The following is a 15,214-nucleotide window of genomic DNA, read 5'->3' as shown; positions in this document are numbered from 1 at the left end:
AAGCTCTTGTCCAGAGTGAGCTGCATTTGAATCATGTTGTCGGTCGGTGGTGGGGGAACGTAGTGTTAGGACTGATACTGGTGGACTGTCGTCTGGATTTGGATTGGATTGCTCAAATGAGGAATCAAAAATAGCTAGTCTGCCACGATGAAGATGGTGTTGCCTGCTACACAGACTACAGTATGCTTATTGCAATTACAGATGCAAGAGCTTGGCTAGACCAGCAATCAGTGTGCAGCTATATGCAAAAGATATGGCACAAATCATTATATGGCAAATTTTGTAATTCTGAAGTAAAATGCATATTCATAAAGAGGACACACTGCTACACATCAGCACTGTCTAGTGCAAAATATGACCCCCTAAACAGTAACTTTACAGGAGAGATAATTTTTTTTTGTAAAAAGAGTTTATTTCTAGTTTATTGGTCCATCATGATATATTGACACAATGTAAGGTGCAGTTTGTGTGTCCAAATTACTATGTACTGTACTAGAAATTTACAAAAAATAAGATATTTTTTTTTATTGGACAGCAATGTTTTATTCTAGTATACAGCTATGGAAAACAATAAGAGACCACTTAAAAATTATGAGTTTCTTTGATTTTGCCAAATTGAAAACCTATGGAATATAATCAAGAGGAAGATGATCACAAGGCATTAAACCAAACTGAATTGCTTGAATTTTTGCACCAGGAGTGGCATAAAGACTGGTGTAAGACTGGTGGAGGCCAAGATGCATGAAAACTGTGATTAAAAACCAGCATTATTCCACCAAATATTGATTTTGAACTTGTGTTATTTGCATTATTTGCGGTCTGAATTTCTCATTTTCTGCAAATAAAGGCTCTAAATTTCAATATTTTTATTTGGAATTTGGGAGAAATGTTGTCTGTAGTTTATACAATAAAACATTTATTGTGTTTATTTTATTCAAACATATACCTATAAATAGCAAAATCTCTTATTTTTTTCCGGAGTTGTATATTACATTTGTCACACTGAACAGAAACAATAAAAACATTTGAGAGGACATATACACACGCTATGGGGCAATTGTAAACTCTTATTTTTCTCCCAGTTAATATCAGCAAATTAAAATTAAAATAAATATATAAAATACTAAAATATTTTTGTCCTATAATTTTGAGTGGAGATGGCTTAGGCTCTTTCACTGTTAATACCAGTCTTTTTTATCAGAGTGCAGAAACGTACTGCAGAAACGAAAGCATTAAAAATGCAGGTCTATTTTGTTTTTAGTGGAAACTCTTTCTTTCTTTCTCTTCTTTCTTTCTCTCTCTTCAGCTCTGCTCTCAGAAAAGCAGAGCGGCCTGTCCGCTACATCAAACACAACAACACACAGGCGCGGGAGGCCCGCTCTGAGCATGCGCAATGCAAAGCGCTGAGTCGTGTGAAAAAAGTGGGCGGATTAAACCGAGCTCTGTTTACAGGCTTCTGACTCCCGAGGCTGAATAGGAAACGACTTCACTGAAGCCGAGAGAGAGAGAGAGAGAGAGAGAGAGAGAGAGAGAGAGAGAGAGAGAGAGAGAGAGAGAGAGAGAGAGAGAGAGAGAGAGAGAGAGAGAGAGAGAGAGAGAGAGAGAGAGAGAGAGAGAGAGAGAGAGAGAGAGAGAGAGAGAGAGAGAGAGAGAGAAAGAAAAGAAAGGAAAGTGGGGGATACAAAGCAGCACATGAGAAGAACGGGTTTATTCTGAGGGGAGAAGATGGCTGAGTTTGTGCTCCAGTTGGGAGAAATCCAGGCCAGACTCTGTCTGTCCAAACACCTCCACTGCGCTGTGAGGGAAGACAGATAGTGTGTTTAGTGGAAGCAGAATGTTTCAGACTGCAAGAAGTATCTAAAACACTCTCACTAAAAGTGTTGTTACTTCCTTTCAATTATTAAGTAGCAAGGCCTGCAAAAATCAGTGAGAGTAGGAGAGAAAAAATATCAGTTCTAAAAAAGAAACTCCTCAGAAGTTTCCCCTCAGACCTAAACAGGCATCCAGCATCTTTCTGTTCACAGAACTTACTGAGAATTCAGTCTTATACCATTAAAAACAAGCAGAAAAAAATGTAAAAAGGTAAAAATCCAGTTTATAAGAGCTGTTACTGGGACTGTCCTTATATTTACATTACTGATTTATTGTACAATAAATGTACACAAATGCATTCATTTTAATAAAGAATCAAATAAACTTTATCATTTACATCACGTAGTACATGAGGTGGAACGAAATTGTTAACTCACAGTCTAGTTACAACCAAAAGAGCAATTGTTAAAATAAGATAAATATAAAAAAAGAATAAAATAAAACAGAATAAAATAGATATCAAGATAAGTTCACAAAATAGGGAGAGTAGAGAGTAGTGCTGATATTGTTGTCAATAGTTCCTGCTTTATTGGCCAAACTGTCCTTTATCCTAAAATTGTGATATTGTCCATTGTGTTTGTGTTAAAAAGCACATGTACTTACAAAAAAAATACAGCTCTTTTCGACCAAAAGAACTGGAACTGGTTCTGTTCAGGCTTATACAAACCTTTGTGCTTTTCAGTGAACCAGCCCACATCTGGAACTGAGGATACCTCAGAATACCTCAAGAACTGAGGGATTTGCATAATGGCTCTTTATTTATGCTGAAGAGCCTACTATAACCTACTTTGATCCAACTAGGAGCTATTCGGGTCCTAAATTAGGTGCACATACAGGAAATGAAAAAGCTCATGGTCTTGTGTTATCATTATATTAGTGGCAATGATACATTTAAGTGCAGTAAATTCACAAAAACAATGTTATTGTGACAGGCTGGCTGATACTATTAGAAACTTTTAAATATTTTAGAGTCATTGGCAGGTCCAGATTTTTAACCTGCTAGATTTTTATCTGAGGTTTTGAAGCATTAATGTTCACTTGCCAAGCTACCAATGTGTGTCCTTCAGCAGTTCCCACATAGCAAATGACACAGCGCCGATTTGCCTTGAGGGTTTTGTCAATGATTTCACAAAACAGTTAATAGCTAATTTTGGTCTGTTATCTGCCCCAGAATGGATGACTTTTTGGTGACTAGGTTTCTGTTCCAGTCCCAGCAATGGCCATTTTGGATGGAGATGCAAACTGAAAATGTGTAGTGTACTGTGGACAGATATGTTTCAATAACTGTGGAATAACTGCCTACAGTTTGATACTGTATATAGTATTGTAACATCTCTGTCTGTCAGCAAAGTATTAGGTTCTGTTCACTTTTTTATTAGTATGTTTAGTAACTAAAATGTTACACAAACGGTGAATTAACAGAACAGACTGGAATTTACTAAAAGAGAACTGAGTAAAACATAGGTTCATTTTCTTACAAATATTCCTCAGAAGGCCTGTTTTACCCACCGTTTACCTGCCACTCAGGCCCTGGCAGACGCAACAACCATTTCAGACATTTGAATTTAAACAGCTTTTAGGGGGATTGAGTCAGGAACCTCTCACTAATCTTTTTTCCACTGAGTGCTAAACATGGCAGACATACAGAAAAGCCAGAGGCATTCTGAGAACCATTTAGAGATTTAAAGTGCAGTTGGCTGAAGAGCCACAGACTTTAGACGTAGTATCAAGTCCACGTGGGAACTACCCATTAACCCTTTTTTTCACCACCATATACCACTAGAGTTCTAAAAGATAGAGAACTCCATTTACAATTAAGTACGGGACATCAGATTTTACAAGGAATGGACAAGACTACTCTGCAATGAAAATGATACAGTCAATTTTTTACCATATATGTGATTACATATAATATGAAAAATATGAGAAAGGCTGTGTACTGAAATTTGCTTGTGTGTCACCTACGTGTTTTTATTCAATACTCAATGAAATATAACTGCCTGACTCTTTCTTAATTTTTTATTCAACAAAAAAGTATAAAGTTAAAAAGTAAAGGCCACTCATGGACAGAAATTGATTATAATCTACTTCTAAAAGATCAGTGTGTTTTTTCTTCTGTGGTTGTCCATGAAGCCCAGCAGCGCCTCTACTTCCTGCGGAGACTGAGGAAAGCACATCTCCCACCCCCATCCTCACCATGTTCTACAGAGGCACTGTAGAAAGCATCCTGAGCACCTGCATTACCGTCTGGTTTGGGAATTGCAACACCTCAGACAGCAAGACCTTACAGCGGATAGTGCGGACAGCTGAGAAAATCATCTCTCTTCCCTCCATCACTGAGATCTACACCACACGCTGCATCCGCAAAGCCACCAGCATTGTGGATGACCCCACCCATCCCTCGCACGGACTCTTCGCTCTGATGCCATCCGGCAGAAGATACAGGAGCATCCGAGCCTCCACTACTAGACTCTGCAACAGCTTCATCCACCAGGCAGTCAGACTTCTCAACGCACAGAGACAGAACTGAACCCCCACCCCACCCACCACTCACCCAACACACTCGCACAAAACTAAACTGTACACCCCCCCCCCTTTACACAAAACTAAACTGTACACCCCCCCCTTTACACTCACAAAGAACTGAACTTCACCCACACACACCCAGTCAGCACACAGAGGCTGACATGACTTTATTTGCTGCACTCTTAAAAACTATAAACTCTACCTCAGTAACTGCTGTGATTATATATGTTCTATATGTTACAGTATGTCACACATCTCTGCACCTTATCCCCACTATACACTTTATTATACCGTATCGGTACTGCACTGTCCTGTCTTTAAATTGTCTCGTCTTTTGTATTTATTGTATTTATTGTTATTTAGTGTTATAATTTTATAATTTTATGTTGCACTGTCGTCACTCCTGCACTTTATGTTGTCTATTGCTTGTGGTTCTATGTTGCACCATGGTTCCGGAGGAACGTAATTTCATCACACTGTGTACCTGTACTCAGATGTAATGACAATAAAAGCCTCTTGACTTGACTTGACTTGACTTGATTATGATTCACAGGGTCAGTTTTGTTTGTGCATTCCCTGTCCTCTCTTACCTTGAAAAGCCTTGGATTTATGCACCAAGAAGTCAGTCAGTCAGTTCCCACTCAGTACATAGGACTCTCCCTATAACATATTGTTTCTTGGAATTACTGGAAGTGTGGATGATTGCATGTGGTTCCTTTAAGTCACATGAAAGCAGCAGCTGCATCTTTTTAAATTGCTGTGAACACAACATCACTGAAGTGTTGAACACGCTTGGAGGAGAATAATAACCCCTCTCTGACAATAAGGAGAAGGAGGGATATTTAATTTTAGTGGATTGCAGTGGCTAGTGAAGCTAGCAGTATAAAGATGATTTAGTTTTTTTTGTAGTCTTGCTATTTCAATATCCTTCTAACAAGTAACGAATGTTCTTCTTGGTTACCAGCTAGAGGCTCATGTAGGTACCATGATGATGATGGTAAAGATGATCTTAGGTTGCATCAATGGTTCTAACTAGAGCTACACGCTATATTATTTTAGTATCTGGTGAAAAGTTCAGTATTTTTTCACAGTGAATAGTATAAATCAAACGTTTGGGCACACATTTGCATAAATATTTGTTCTATATTTGTATGATTTACTACATTCTAGATTAATATTAAAGACTTAAAATCTCTAAAGGAACACATTCAGTTAGGTAGTAGACAAAAAAAACATACAAATCCAACCCAGAGTGAAGGAGAAGCAGTTAACAAGAGCTCAGAACCTCTAGAACTCCTTTAAAACAGTTGGAGAACCATTCCAGGTTCTACCTCATGTTTGTGTGTAAGTGTGTGAGATGTGTATGTGATATATAGTATAACAATGGTCCTGTGATGTAGAACTCTGTGTTCTCACTATGTGACTCTTTTTTTTTCTTTTTTTTTTTTGCACCAAAGGTATCAGGAGATCAAAACATGTGTGAACATGTGCTTATATGTGGTAAGGTTCAGGTTCCTGTGTATATGTACACGTGTGTGTGTTCCTGCACATATGTGACACAGTTGCACAAAACAGTCATCTTTCATGTTGGTATGACCCAGTGGCTTTCCTGTGTGTGTTTCTACCTCCCACTTAAGGCTACCCAAGCTGGAGCTGAGAGAATGCAGCTGTGAGAATGAACATCTGCTCTGTAGGATCCAGCCTCCAGTTGGAAATCTTCCCCCCTGCCTTTCCCCCAGGCCTGGGCATGGTGCATGCCTTCCATAAGAGCTTCTAACGCTGCCCTCACATGTTAGCCACATGCTCATTTTACTCATTTGTGAAGTTGTCATTAAGTCTTTTCCTAATTAAGATATATTACTGTAATTATCAGGTCTTTAAACTCATGTGCTTTGTAGTGAGGAACATAGAGGATATCAGGGAATAGTTATGGATGTTAAGAAAGTCAGCAGGCTCTGATGTTGTAGTGTATAAACAAAAGTATGGGTACATATACACATTACACTTACTGGAGTTTTTATTATAGCATTATAACTATTATAACTTCATAGTCATTAGTGTGGAGTCATTCCCCCCTTTTCAGCTCTAATTTAAGATTTGAAGCTTTGTTGTTAGCTGTTGTCAGCAGAATGTTGAGGTCTTTTATGCACTATGCACATTTTAAAAAATGCTCTTTTTACATGACCAAACACTTAATGTCTGAGTTACTAAGTTGCTAAATGCTTCAATTTATCAATAATATCACTCAATGTTGATGGTGAAATATCATCTAGGAGGGAAGCAATTTTACCAACTGATCTGTTGATAAAAATGGCATCCTGTTATATAGTACTGCACTGGATTTCAGTGAGATCTTTAGAATAAGCCATTCTTTCAATACTGTTTTTTTACTGTAGAAAAAGGAAATAATTAAATTCTTGTGATTAATAAGTTGTGTCCCAGTACATGTTTTCATGGTAACATTACTCTCATTTGCAAAAATGACAAATATGAGGGTTTTCTTTAGTTTCTAGTCTTCAAAAGATCTCACACTTATTGGTAATTAATGTAAATGTTTTGTTGTGTAATGTTCAAAACATGTTGTATGTAAGCTATAAAGGTATCATATAATAATGCATGGTATTGCATTTTTATATTTTGGTTGAAAACAAAAAGGTTACATTTTTAAAAAACAGATGAAACTGATCCAAGCATAACAATTTTGTATGTGGTATCTGGGTAGCATTACCATTGGTTAGGATTTAGACAACATAATTAGTAATTAATAGTAGAATAAACCACACACACTATTAGATGCTTAATCTCAAATGTCTAACCTGGATTCAATTAGAAATAAAGTCACAAGTCACTGTTAAACGGATACAACATAGAATGTTTCTTACAAACTTCTGATCTCCACATTTAATGTAAAATGACAAGCAACATGTTTTTGGATAGCTTATTGCTAACATACTTCACTTTTTTCATGTTTGTTGCACATCAAAAAATAATAATAATAGGTTCTGGGATTCGTAATGATCATTCCCAGCTATTCAGCATGAACATAGAGCTGTTGTGCAACGCCTGCTGTTAATGACATATTCTGTGATGCATCATCAGTAATGTTCTTTAAAGCTTGAACAGAACCAGGTCAAGAACCTGTTTTTTTGTTTTGTTTGAAAAGCTCTATGAGTTATACAATAGATGCACATTTGGTCCCAAAAGAACAAGTTCAGTACAAAAGACGTGTTTGTGTAAAGAGCTTTTACATCAAGTAGTAATTCAAAAGTTTTTTTTACATTAAAAAAATAGTTCTCCTGTAACAATACTGAAAGAAACATTTTAATATTTTAGTAGCATCCTTGAAATACAATTTTCTGATAGTTCTAATGGTCACTAATGATTCTCACGTTTATTACTAGTGCTCCTTCAAATGTCAATTGAAATGCAGCCAGTGGTTACAGATCTCAGCAAACGTCCACAGACTAATGGTTGATAACCAGTGGTGAAATATGATGTGCCTTAAAAAGGTCTGACCACAACTTTCACTAAGCCCAGTAACTCATTGCCTAATTACTGATCTTCCATTTAAATCTGTAACATATAGGAGTAATAGAAGCCTAATAAGTAATGCTAATTTTTAAAAATGTAGATTAGTAATAAATAATGCCATTTAAAAATAAATAGAAACCAGCATTAGTGTAATTTGACAATCGACCAGTAAATCAGTGACAAACAATAAAAAAAAATGTTTACACCAGGGTGCAGAGAGGAACAAAGCCTTCCAGTTTCCTAAGCAATGTTGCTTCACAGAGGTGGTGAGAAAGTGAGTGAACTTTTGCAATCGGCATTAAAAGCTTAATTTCCAAACCTAATGGGAATTTGTGTGTTTGTATTGTGTAGGTGTGATGTCTGGCTTTTGTATTGAACTGTTAGAGGTGTGGGAGATTATCGCTTGTGTACACAGTCTGAACCACATATCTTATCGTAAAGGCCGTTTGGAGGAGTGTGTGTGGACTGTTGTGGCCTGTGGAGATGATAGCTTGGTCATGAAGACACTTTTAGCAGTACGTACAGAATACAGACTCTGCCAAGGACATGTGTCTGACCTAGCTAGGAGAGTCTTCCATTTTTAGAGCAGCTGTTTGGCTTTGGGGCTGGGCTTCCCTCTCATATAGGCAGCAGAAACCCTGCAGCATGCCAGAAATGTCCACACTGCGGTTCTTTTCTCGGCACATCTTTTAAGGAACTTGTGGAACGCTCAGGGGAAAATAGCTCTGGAGTTCTTCCTCTGTCTCTCTTGTTCTCTCTCTCTCCCAGTCTAAAGGTCAGTGGCCTGTGGTATCTACGGGACGAATGCTGACTCAGAAAAAAATCCAGCATATGAAAAATACCCAGACAGTTTTGACCAAAAAGAACAACAACAAACATCTCAAACATTCCCCTTCTGTCGTTGTACTGCTGGCAACAATGCTTGAAGATGTCTGTAGACATTCAGGATTGGTACGTTGATTAGAGATTGTTTTATTTGTCAGAATTATTATTATTATTATTTGTTGAATTTGATGAACTTCGGCTTGATTGTAAAAGGGATTTGACTAGAGCCTCAAGAGCCACAAACCTCGAGTGAACAATATTTCTTGCCCTTCAATGGAAAACTGTATTTATCTTGATTTTCAGTAACAAAGAGAGTCTTGTACCAGAGATGACATGCTGTACTATGAAACTCAGACACTGTGGTGTCTTCCTTCAAAATCAAAATCCATATAAATTAAACAAAACTATAAAAAAAAGGACAATTCCAAAACCCCACATCAAACTGTCACATAAAACCATCACTTGTTTTATCAAAGCCCTTCTCTAAATCTGTACTTTGTGAGAAAATGGAAGAGAGGCTAAAAAAGAAAAAAGGCTAATGCTAAATGCTGAGAGAAAAGCTGCTTTTTTAAATGGTTCTAAGGAGGTCAGTCTGTAAAGTTACAGAAATAATGTTCCAGAAACGTTCTGAAAACCTTTTACAACATTTCACACATAACATTCATAGCTAGATGAATACTAACATAATAGAAATTTTAAAATCCATATCCAAAAACTAAAAATTTCAACATTGACGTAAGTGACATTGCAGAAACAATTAATGTTTTAAGAACATTCAGAAAACTTTAGCAGATTAAACGTGCTAAGATAGTAGGTTGTAACATTCAAAAAGATTTCTACTTACCAAAAATTGTTAGCTGGGATATGAAGGTAGTGCTGCTGTCAGTGGCGCAAAAAGGGGGTATGCAGCGTATGCAACGCATAGGGTCGCTGTACTAAAGAAGGCGCCAAATCAATGCTGGAAAAAGATTTCTAGTCGGCATATTCTGTAAGAGCTGTCGCCTGGCCTGGGCTTCCGGGGCTTTAGTCCCGAATAAATTTCCAGTAGGCCCGAATCGTTTCGCTTTCTCTTGACGCGAATCACGGAGCCAGTTCAAAGATAAAGTTCCGCCTTTCAGGGGAAACAGCCAATCAGCTCGCTGGTTTTGCGGAGCAATAGTATGTTTGCATACACCTTAAAAAGTATGTAGTTGCACCCCTGGCTGCTGTAGGTATCCTTATGTCTCTGCATGTACTTTTCTTACTGCAGACTGGAAATCGAGAAAACACTGAGGAAAGAAAAACAACAGTGACAATATCTATAAAAAATCAGAATTTCTTAAAAAAAACATTTACATTGAAAAAAAACCCAGCTGTGGCAGTATTAGCTATGCTATGTGCCTAGTGTAGGTCATCATAATAACATAAACCAACATAGAAAAGCAAAAGAAGCAAAACAACAATGTTGTAAATAGGCCACAACTAGGCTATGTGTATGGCAAAGAAAAGTCATCACTTACATTTAGCATTTACCTATACTATTTAGATGTAATTGCATAATAATCACAATATATACAGCACCAGAGTTACACTAATTTATGTTCTCCATTGTATATTACTACTAACTGCATCAAATAATAAGGTACACATCTAGAATTACGTAGTAAATTTGAAAAAGTGTTAGTCCTCAACAATTTTATAACCTAAACCCAACTAAGATGCTGATTTAGGATGAGCTGGAGCTTCACAGCATGAAGGAAAAGAGCAAATATTGTTCAGCACCTCCAGGAACTCCTTTAGGATGCTGAGAAAACTATACTCTACCTCATGAAGCCAATGAGAAAATAACAAGCTTAATTTTAAACAGTCTAGTTGTGGTCTCTAGCATGAATGAATGCTGTTTGTTTTGTAAAAAAACAAAAAAGTGCTCCGGTGTTTCTTGTCATTTTATACTCATATACGCATCCACACACAAAGAGATTCTGTGGCCAATTTCCTTATTGTATTTTCTTATCATTTCAAATAATCCCTTAGTGTTAGCATGCTGTCTTTAAGTCTTAAAGTCCTGGGTTAGTCTTAAAACATAGTATTCAGTAACTGCTGTAAAACATTTTTGATATGCAAGCTACATACAGTGTGAAAAAGTGAGACAGTGATACAGTGTAGATCTGCACACTGCAGTTGGAAGGCTTAACTTTCTGTAATTTACTGTAATTTGCTAGCTAGATAAATGGTCCAAACTGGCAGTAAAGGAACAGAGAATGGTGTAAGAACTGCGCCGAAGGCAACACGTGGCAGATTTAAAGCCCACTGCTCGTAAACAAAAACACAACCGCACATGCGATTGCAGCGCTGCATGTTTCTGAGAAGTGAGAAAAAGTCAGCGCTTCAGCTGTTTCCTGTTTTCTGCTGAAGAGGACACCACAAACCTGCAGCAAGTGACATACAGAAAGTGTGAGAGAGAGAGAGAGAGAGAGAGAGAGAGAGAGAGAGAGAGAGAGAGAGATAGCATATAAATACAGACTTGGCCACAGTTTTCCTGTGTACTTCTTGAGGTCTTAGAAACGCTGGTAATGGCCTAGTTTAGACATTGTCTCTAAGGCAGAGCATATCACCTAAACACACAGCAGCACCACTCACCATCACACCCTCCATATCACCTCTATTAAGAAACACTCCCACACACTCCTACACAAACCTCCGAACGCAAACACAAAGTGTGTGTGTGCTTGTGTGAGTCACAATAGTACCACGTCCACTCCCAGCTGGTGTTTTTCTTCTTGACTGTGTTGAATCCATCAGCATTATTATCCCTATATGTGTGCCACACGCTCGCCGTTTCATCCGCTAGACGAGCTGAAGGAAGATCCTGTTGACTGACGCTGTATATCCAGGGCCGCTTTTAGGGAACAAGACAGATCAATATTTACTCAGAGTGTGTTCACATCGTTCCCTGTGCTGTCATTCCTTCAGGCATTGCTATAAACCAGACTGTACCTCCTGTTGTAATGCACAGACGGCTTTTTCTTTCTTCATCTGTGATTGTGTAGGCCCTTGGCTGGGTTTCATTCCAAAACAGTGAACTCTGGTTATTCTACAATCCGGCTGGACTCTGCCAGGCTCTGCTGAATGTCACTTCCCTCTGGGTCACAAATATTTGTGAGCAGACAAGCCCCAATCACTCTTATCGAGCGTGCAGATCACGCTTATCAATGGCTAACAAACAGAGCATCAGTTTATGGATCCAATGAGTTACTTATTCATCCAGATTGCTCACAAAACACTATAGAAGTACAGTGGAGTACAATCAGCTTAAACCCGTCCTCAAGGATTGTGTTGTTTATGAAATTGTGAAACCTGACTCAAGTAAAAGCCACTTTCTACTTAACCATTTAAGACACACAGAAAATGTATTTTAAAATGTCAGATTTACTTATATGGACAAATTACAAACCACAAAAGGTCTTTTCTGAAGTGCTTTCTGTGAGACACAAGTGAGCTTGACTATATCACTCTTTTGATTTAATAATGGTATCTAACTGGAGGATTTTCCTTACTTGGGTGCCATACAGGTTTGTGTACAGTACTGTGAAAAAAAAACATTTGTTTCTTTCGTTTCTGTTTTTTTTTTTTATCATACTTACATTTTTTAGATGATCAAAAAGTTGGCAGTGTGTTTTGCCTTGGATCACTCCCATAGATACCCTTTTTGCCCCGTCTTTTTCTTATTATTGAATCATTAACACTGACCTTAACCAAACTTAAGGCATGTGCGCTCTGCAGTTTTTATATGTTGTTCTTGGTTCTTTTGGGACCTCCTGGATGAGTGGTCCATGCCCTTTGGAGTAATTTTGCTAGACGGGTCACTCCTGGGAAGGTTCAGGTTGTTTTCTCTATTTGTAAATATGTAAATAATAGCTTTCACTGTTTTAAAAAGTTTAGAAATTTTGTAACCTGAGAACTTATTTGCAAGACTGATAGATATCAATTACTTTTTTCTTATCTGTTTCTGAATTCAAATTTCCCCCAAAAAAGTTAATCACAGGTGGGAGATGGGAGCAATTACTTTTCTCACATAAGACAAAAAATCAAATAAAAATATCAGGGTTAACTGGGTGAGACCCAGTTTAAAATCTGAAAAAGATACAGTTCTAATATAAATTTCTGTGTGCTACATTTTAACTGTCCCCAGACAGTTACTGATGGGACAAACATAAAATCTGTAAATGTTACCCTTTCCAAGATCTAAAATACTGTGTCCTTACTGAGTAATATTTGGGAAAAAGACACATTTTTCCTTGATATGGTTTAAATTTTAAATGCCACCAGTCAGATGTGATTAAATTATACAGTATTCCAGACAATTCAAGGGTATCTGCGAATTTTAGTTTACCCTGTTGAAATATGAAGGCATTTTACACAGTCCCTCTCACTTCAGTGAATCATAACATTTTGGAAATTATGGGCACATTTTAGGCACATTAAATCTGTCAATGTTTATTACAATGGCTGTTTGAAGTCTGCAATTTATGGACATCACCAAGTACTGAGTATCTTCTCTGGTGATGCTTTGCCAAGCCTCTAATGCAGCCGTCTTCAGCTCTTGACTGTTTTCTCTTCAGCATATGGAAGACATGTGTAATTGGATTTATCTCGGGTGACTAGTTTGGCCATTCAAGAACTTTTTTTCCCCTTTTTTATTTGAAAAACAATGCAACAGTATGTTTGGGATCATTAACTTGAGCAGATGTTTCTTTGCACCTCAGAATTAATTGTGCTACAGTCTTAGCCAGTACCTGTGACAGCCATATGCTTCACAGATGAGGCGGTATCATGGGCAGTTCCTCTTTGTCTTTACATTTTACACTTTACACTTGTGCTATCACTTTGATAAAGGTTAACATTGGACACATCTGTACACATGTTTAATTTTTAATGTTTCTAGAGATTTCTACTTTTTTAAGTGTTCTTTACCATTTGGGGGTTTTGTATAATGTGTTTTAGCCTCTGCATTTCTGTTCATGAAGTCTTCTGTGGATAATATTCTCTGACAAATAAATACCTGCCTTCTGAGAGCTGTTACTGTCAGACACATGGGAGACCGTGGAGGTCTTCCTTTGCCTACCAGTCCTTTTTCCATTAATGATAACACAGTGCTTTCATTTTCCTCATGGTTCCATGCTGTTTATTTTGGTAATCTCAAAGTTTTACTAATGTTTCTTGTTTTTCAGCCTCATAATAGTTTTCATAACTTTCACTTTAGCCCTATCCAGATGGGATTAGTTTCTCAGGGGGTCCTGGGTAATTTTCTCTTTTCAGAGATTTCCAGAGATCCTCTGTGATTTAATTTCTGTATATTACTGTATATGGCTAGCTCCACAGTGAGGGGGTGGATCAAATGCAGAGCAGTACTGACATGGAAATAAAATAACTGCCAATAATAATAATAATAATAATAAATGTTTCAGTAGACTTTCTATTTTAGACCCTGAACTGGCTGAACTAGTTAAATGAAGCTTTGTTATGGCCCCCAGATTCGAACAAAGTCTTCAAAGTCTTTTCACTGTAGTATCTGAACCCAGTGGAAAGTAAAAGCATGGGCCGGGGTACTTTAGCAGAAATGAAAGTATTATAAAAAAATATTCAGGGAAGTATAAATCTATTTTAATGTATATTCATACATGTGAGTAGAAAGAGGAACTAGTTACTCACCTTTAAGTAAATCATGCAATGCTTTTTCAGAGGAACTTAGCATTTCAAATAGTTTCTAATGCAAATGAGAATTCTGTTGAGAATTCTCAACAGATTGTGCTCTTATCATTTTTAAGGTCAATACGAAAAGTACTGTCTGAAAAATGGACTTCATGACAGTTTGACTGATAAGATGGAAGTCAATGTAAAAAGAGTATATTTTATGTATTTTTTGAGAAATTCTATTGGTCCATTCATGAAGAAATGTTGATGCAGTGTAACAAATAGTTTGTGAGTTCAAAAGATAGCTAAAATTGCTAAAAATAAAGATATTTGTTTTTCATTGGACAGCAATGATATACTGTACATCTAAATATCCTCCTAAGATCTAGTGAATAATTGTATGTAGACTGAATTGGGCATAGGTCTGGGATCTATAAATCAAGCAGTATTCAGAAAGTACTACTGTTTTAGTCCTAGTTTACTGTCAAAATGACATCCTGGGCTTTCCAATGTGGCCTCAATTGCGTGGCCAACAGTGTACCAGAATTTTCGTTTCTAAATACTGAAAAAATCAAAGCTTTCCCATTTTATGACAACAAAAGTTTAGTCGTTTACGTTTTTGCAGATATATATATATATATATTTTTTTTCAAAACGATATTTATAACTAAAATTTGTTAAGGTTTCTGTAATGTACAGTCATTTTAACCACAGCATTTCATACCACAGCATTAAACAGGAAGGAACTCCATTTTACCTAGTTTTGTATTTTAGGAAGCAGACAATA

This window comes from Astyanax mexicanus, chromosome 2, assembly GCF_023375975.1.
Source record: "Astyanax mexicanus isolate ESR-SI-001 chromosome 2, AstMex3_surface, whole genome shotgun sequence".
Taxonomy (NCBI): Eukaryota; Metazoa; Chordata; class Actinopteri; order Characiformes; family Acestrorhamphidae; genus Astyanax; species Astyanax mexicanus.
This window is presented reverse-complemented; position numbering follows the sequence as displayed.